The sequence below is a fragment of the Myotis davidii genome, unplaced genomic scaffold (genome assembly GCF_000327345.1).
Source record: "Myotis davidii unplaced genomic scaffold, ASM32734v1 scaffold299, whole genome shotgun sequence".
Classification (NCBI taxonomy): domain Eukaryota; kingdom Metazoa; phylum Chordata; class Mammalia; order Chiroptera; family Vespertilionidae; genus Myotis; species Myotis davidii.
In genome coordinates this window covers 3292093-3298343 of record NW_006293088.1, presented here as the reverse complement: position 1 = coordinate 3298343, position 6251 = coordinate 3292093, and the positions used below count along the sequence as shown (strand labels likewise).

Below are 6251 nucleotides of genomic sequence, written 5' to 3'. Positions count from 1 at the left end.
AAACCAGGATGAAGAATAAGGAACACAGGGACTGTCATGGCCACGTGGGTGGCTATTGCCTGTCGGAGCAGTGGTCAGATCAAGGAACTTTGTGGTGGTTCAGAAAAAAGAAGGAGGGTGTTAACACGGAGAGAGTGTAGAACCGAGGACTCAGTTTTGACTTTGGAAATTTGTTTTGGGTTCCCCTGGCCCTGTCCTATATAATAAAAGGCTAATGTGCAAATAGACCAAACTGTGGAACAACCGGACAACCGAACAACCGGTCACTATGACATGCGCTGACCACCAGGGGGCGTGTGCAGAACATGGCAGGTTTAAGTTTTCCAAAGTAAAAACAACTCCCTCCCACTCTAAGTAGCTCTTTCCTATAAGATAAGAGCTCCTCATAGAAAATTCAAACCAGAAAGATCCGGTGAAGAAAACAAAACCCTCCCAGACCCTCCCACTGCTAATGCTCTGCTGCTCGCTCACCTTTCCAGATCCGTCCCTACCTCACCCCACAGCCACTACACTGGATGCCATGAGGCTGCCCTCCATCAGCGGTTGCAAGTGGGGCTGGCACCGTCAGCTCATGGGAGTGGCGGGAGCGGGGCTGATGGCAGACAAGGGACTGGGGGCCATGGCAGGAGGGGCTGGGCGGGGGCCTGGAGGATGGGCCGAGACCCACCCCTGTGCCTCCCACAGCCTCACAGCCCACAGTTCCTTTTAGGGTGCATGAATTCGTACACTGGGCCCCTAGTCTGGCATAAAAGGCTCTCTCTGGTATTGAACTGATAGAAGAAATAAAACTTATGTCTGCTTTACACCATTACAACCTGACAATATTTCCAATGTTCAGGGACAGGCTGGCCCCACAGGGAAAGGGAAAACTCTCACTGGAGTGGCCGTGGCACTTCATACTGGTTAAGGTGCTCCCGTGGGCCTGAGTCCGTGTACAGGACCTGAGGTCCTCAACAGAGCACCTACAGCCGGGTCCTCTGAAGCCCATCATCCGGGCCTGGGGGCTGCAGCGCCCTCTGAACATGCAGCGCTGGGGGACGGGCTCCTCTGGGAGGAAACAGGTCAGTGGCCGAGGGACTGGGGTGCAATCTGTGCGCTCAGAATTGAGGTGCTGTGAGCGAGAGGGAGTCCACTGCCAAGCTCCAGACTCTGCTCCCGTCAGAGGAAAAATCCCCCTGAACCATAGCCTTCATTTCTCAGCAGAAATTCAGTAATCCCGTGGGACCACCGTCGAATATTCGGTCTGTGGTTGATGTAAACCTTGTTACGTGACGTGTGACTGCACCGGTCCTACTGCTGTCAGCCCTCTGCCTTGCGGGTTACTTACCAGCCTTCTTTTTCCTGTGGCTCCCGGCTCAGGCTGCCCCTCCCACCCCCTTCGTGATTCATTCGCACGGGGCTTGCATTGCTCCCAGGAGCACAATCCACAAGAACCTGTTCTGATGGAACAGGAACCTGACACCCTTTGACCTTGGCCCTTGGGGGTGTGGCCTGAAACTCCCTGACCAGCGGCTGGGAGCCTGTCCCCGGCCCCCCGCCCTCCCTGCTGCCTGGGACTGGAACTTGGTGACAAAAGTGATTGTGGGCTGAACCTTGGCCGAGAAGGCCCCGCTGAATCCTTCCTTTGTGGTGGGAACGCAGCGCAGCCGGTTGGTTCCCTGTGAATGAATGGAGCGGGGATCCCTTTCCCAGTTATGCAGCTTGGCAGGAAGCGGTTGGGGCGCAGGGAGAATGGTCAAGGAGCCTCTTTGTCGCAGGGGCTGGTCACGCTGCCAGACACCTCGACCGCCGAGAGCTCCTCCCCCAAAGCCGGCTGGGCCCACGCCTCTGGGGCTGTCTTCCAGGGCCACAGGGCAGAGCTCAGGGGCCATGTGAGGTCTAGACCTGATCCCCGGGTTCTAAAGCATGTTCTATAGAATGTCTGGGACTCGGCAAGAAGGGGGCAGAGCTGCTTTCTCTTGTTGGATTTTCTTTAAATCACTGTCTTTACTTCAGGTTCACAGAGACTCCGGTCCAGGTGCGGGCCCGCAGTGAGAACCCACATGGGTCTCAGCCAGGTGGAGCACTCTGATGGCCAGAGCTGTGACTACCTTCCCCAGGACACAGCCCCTCCTCATCCCCCCCTGACCCCCCAAAAATAAAAATCCCTGCTGGCTCTGATTGGCCAGAGAAATGCCTGAGAGCAGAGATAACAGCTGCCAGTGGGAATGGCGGGCTCACAGCTCTCACTCCTGCTGACTTCTACCTGAGAAGGTGCGGGAACCGCTGAAACCTCCAGCCCCACCAGGGAATAGTGCTAGGGTCACCTTCTGGGGTCAGCATGGAAATCGCATTTCATCTGGGCACCTTGCCCATGCTGCTGGGAAATCATTTGCATACGATTAGGTTTCGGGATCCAGGTTCTCATGAAAATTACCTCCCTCCCCTCCTCTCCCCCTCGGTGCCAACCTTGAACTGGGAATTTCCTTCAATTCGCATGGGACGTGGGTTAAACGTTTTAACTCACCAGATAGTCATCCATTTATTCATTCCGTTTACAGACAGTGAATAGGTAGCTGTTACGTTCCCAACACACGGTGCGGGATACGGGGCACACAGAGATGAAGAAGACAGGAGCGTTCTTTCAGGGAGTTCACACTCCAGTAGGGGAGATGGCGAGCCAGAGAGCAAGACTATGTAGGTTGTGAGGGAATGCTGTCCACCCCGGGAAGGGGTGTCACCCAAAGCCTGGGGTGAGCGAGCGGGCGTTGATGTAGAGTGGTCAAGGCAGTCCTTGCTGAGGTGGCAGCATTTGAGCTGAGAGAGAAAGTAGCAAAGAAGCCAAACAGAAGAGACAGCTGGAACAGCCAGTGCAAAGGCCCTGGGGCAGGACCTGCTTGGTGTGACTGAGACACAGAACAGAGGCCGCTGAGGGTTGGCGAGCCAGGAGATGAGGTGTGAGAGAGACAGGAGCCCAATCCAACAGGGTGGGATTTGAAGACCATAGCAGGGGAGCTTGGATTTTATGCTAAGAGGAGTGGAAAGACATGGATGGGCTTTTGGAAACTCCCATCACAGAAGAGAGATGCAAAGTTTAAGGAATAATAAGTCAAAACCCGTGTACCCTCCGCTATTCCCCTCCCCACCACCACGTCTCACTCCCCCAGGGAGAGAGCTGTTATCCTGAGTTTTAGTTTATCATCTTTGCATTCCTTCCCAATGTTACAAAAGTGGACCAATCTATGGTTTGGGTGTGCCTGGTTCTGAACTTCATATAAACGGAATCTTGCTGCGTGTATGCAGTTTGCTTTTCTGTTCAACGTCACGTGTGTGAGAATGGTCCGTGTTGGTGCGTGTAACTGCGGTTTGTCGTTTTCACTGCTGCCTAGTACCCCACTGGGCAACACTGTCACAGCTCATCCTTTCTCCTGGAACATGACCTTACTTGATTTTCTAACGTGGAACCACCCCTACGTTTTGGGGACAAACCCAATTTCATTGTGACGTAATATCTTATTTTAAAAAACATTGCTGGATTCTGTTTGCTGAGATTTCGTTCAGGACCTTGGTTTCCAGGCGTGGGGGCCAGTCGGCCTGCCATTTCCCTTTCTTGCCTCGTCCGGTTTTGGTTTTGGTATCAAGGTTATACGTGCCGTCATCGTATCACCTGGGGGAGTGTTCCCTCTTCTTTTAACCTCTGGAGCACGTATACGATGGGTAAAACCATGGGAGGGTTTGGTAAATGTAGCCACCCTGTGGTTATGCTTCTGCAACCCCACTTCTTTGGTACAGAATCTTGGCTTCTTTGGGTGCAACCTTCCTGGCACGTACCCCTACCCAAACCCATGCTCTAACTCCCGAAAAACAAAGAAAACGCACGTCTCCCCGTGAGCGCCTCACACTGGGGTGCTCACAGATGACTTAGATGCTCCTCTGATTTCTTACAGGCGGGTCCTTGCCTCGAGGCTTGAGCATGAGGAGTTGTTTTCAGGCCTTCCTGGAGCCCCCCAGGTAACCACAGGTGAGTGCCTCTCTTAACTGGTTAACGATTTTTCTTCAAAACCCAGGCACAGGGTCCCTCACTTAGCCCTCAGGATGGCCTTGAACAGGAGCCATGGAGGGTCCAACTCCAGGGTCCGGAGGTGAACTCGGTGGAGCTGGGACCCCTCGGGTCCTGACACAGCGCCCAGGCCGTTCTGTTTTAGGAACATGTCAGACGCTATGTGGTCCAAATCCTCTATGCACAAAATTAGCTTCTTTCCATATTTTTCAAAGGGAAAGAACGCCACACTAAATATAACACGGTCAGCGAGCCAGAAACAAGATAAACATGGGATCCTGGCTCCAGGGGGTGGTGCCATCGACCAGCAACCTGAAGCTACCGCTGGACACATAACCCTGCCGTGAGCCCCCAAAACAATATCCTTTATTTCATTTTCCTTTTCAAAAAGCAACACGTGTACATTTCTGTTTGGTTTTTTTTTTTTTTAAGTCTCATTTTCCCCGTGAGAAAAAGAAAGGAAAAATCAATCTAATCCGGTCACACAGAGAAAATAACTATAAACATCATGGTGTGTGTGATCCAGGGTTTTGCAATGTGCTGTGATACATGAAGTAGCGTTTCTCAACCTCTTTCCCACTGTCCCCTAAGGACTCGTTATAAACTCTCTTTTTGTAATGCTCTCCTCCCCCCGTCCCCCTCCCCCATGAAATTTTAATACCACAGAGGTACTGTCTGTTTATGGACTGCGGAGGACCAAGACCACTCTAGTGTCTAAGTTTATTACACCATCCCCCAAAACCAAGTTTTTCCCCTTGTGGGTGATCTCACCCCATTCAGAATGCAGACTTTAAATAATATTTATAATAACAAACCTTTCTATAAGAGCTTACTACATGCTGGCCACACCCTGTCCCTAGGTACTTTTACTTACCATAACTCCCCTATGATATGAGGGCTGGAGAGCTTATCCCCTTTTCAAAGTTGTGGAAATTGAGGCACAGAGAGGTTCAGTAACTTGTCCACGGTCACACAGCGAGGAAGGTACAGAGCGAGGATCTGACAGCACAGGCATCCTGGCTCCAAAGTTCACACTTAACCACCAAGCTATGTTGCCTTGCAACAACGCATTCTGATTGTAAAAAAAAAATCAAAATACAGAAATAGAGAGTAAAAGGGACACTTCCCAAGGCTCCTCCTTCCCCAGAAGCAATCATTGTTATAAATTTGGAATGTGCCCCTCATCTGGGATTTTTACACACATTTGTAGATATGAAAATGTACTGTCTCTTTTTTATTTTAACATGAGTAGGATCATCCAGTCTTTTTTCTTATATATTCAAATATACGGATCTGTGTACATAGGCTTTTTAAATTAGCATCACACTGAGCTCACCGTTCTTTTAAGCTTGCTCTTGGACTTTGAAATGCATCATTAGTTGCCTGGAGACCGTAATTTAATAAGCGCATGTTTTATTTCACCAGATCCAGGTTATTGGCTACTTAAGTCGCTTCTAGCTTCTCACTACCGTAAAGCTATGATGGATATCCTTTCCTTACACATAATTCTTAGAAGTGGGAATTGCAGATCCAAAGGCTCTAAATGCTGTGGAAACTTTTGATCCGTAAATGCCAAAATTTACCCTCCAGAAAAATTGTATGAACTCGCCCATCCCAACACCCTCACCCACCCTGGGTAGTATCAGTATCGTCTCTTTTCAATCTTTGACAACCTGAGGCCTACAATGTGTGGATCCTGACGTGTTATCTCTGCCCTGGCCAGATATCTTATCTCATCTCGGGCCAGTTTACTCACTGACCAAATAAGGCAGTGCTTGAATGGAGAATTAACAAGGGGGTGGTGGCCAATGTGGCCCTGATTGCTGGCTTAATAAACACACCATCAGCCTCCCAGGCACAAGGCCGACCTGCCGGGACCTTAACTGGTGCTCGGTCTGTGGCTTTTCCACCTCCTGCTTCTAGCAAAAGCCTCACGCTGCCCCTCTCCGCCACTGCGCCCTCCGCCTCTGCCTGGTCTCAGATCCGTTCGGCAGAACCAGGCGTCTCTAGGGCTGCCAACCCCCTCCTCCTCCCCTTCTCTGGCCGTGGGTGATACTGTGAGAAACCAGTGCCTTGTGCTTACGGTAGACTGCTCCCAGCTGGTCCCACTGTCTGTCTGCAGCAGGACCCCTGTGCCCTGCCTGTCACACACATGCACACTGTGCACATGCGCACAAACATAGAGGATCACACACCATACACATGGGTGCAT

General features: G+C 51.2%; 1 protein-coding gene across 1 annotated transcript in view; it reads left to right on the top strand.

Moving 5' to 3' along the window:
- TMEM51 (transmembrane protein 51) overlaps positions 1-6251 on the top strand; it is a 19501-nt gene that overhangs the window by 5201 nt on the left and 8049 nt on the right. The window contains exon 2 of the mRNA XM_006766696.2: positions 3927-4000. The gene's annotated coding sequence lies outside the window, so the exon portion shown is untranslated. The remainder of the gene's footprint in view (positions 1-3926; positions 4001-6251) is intronic.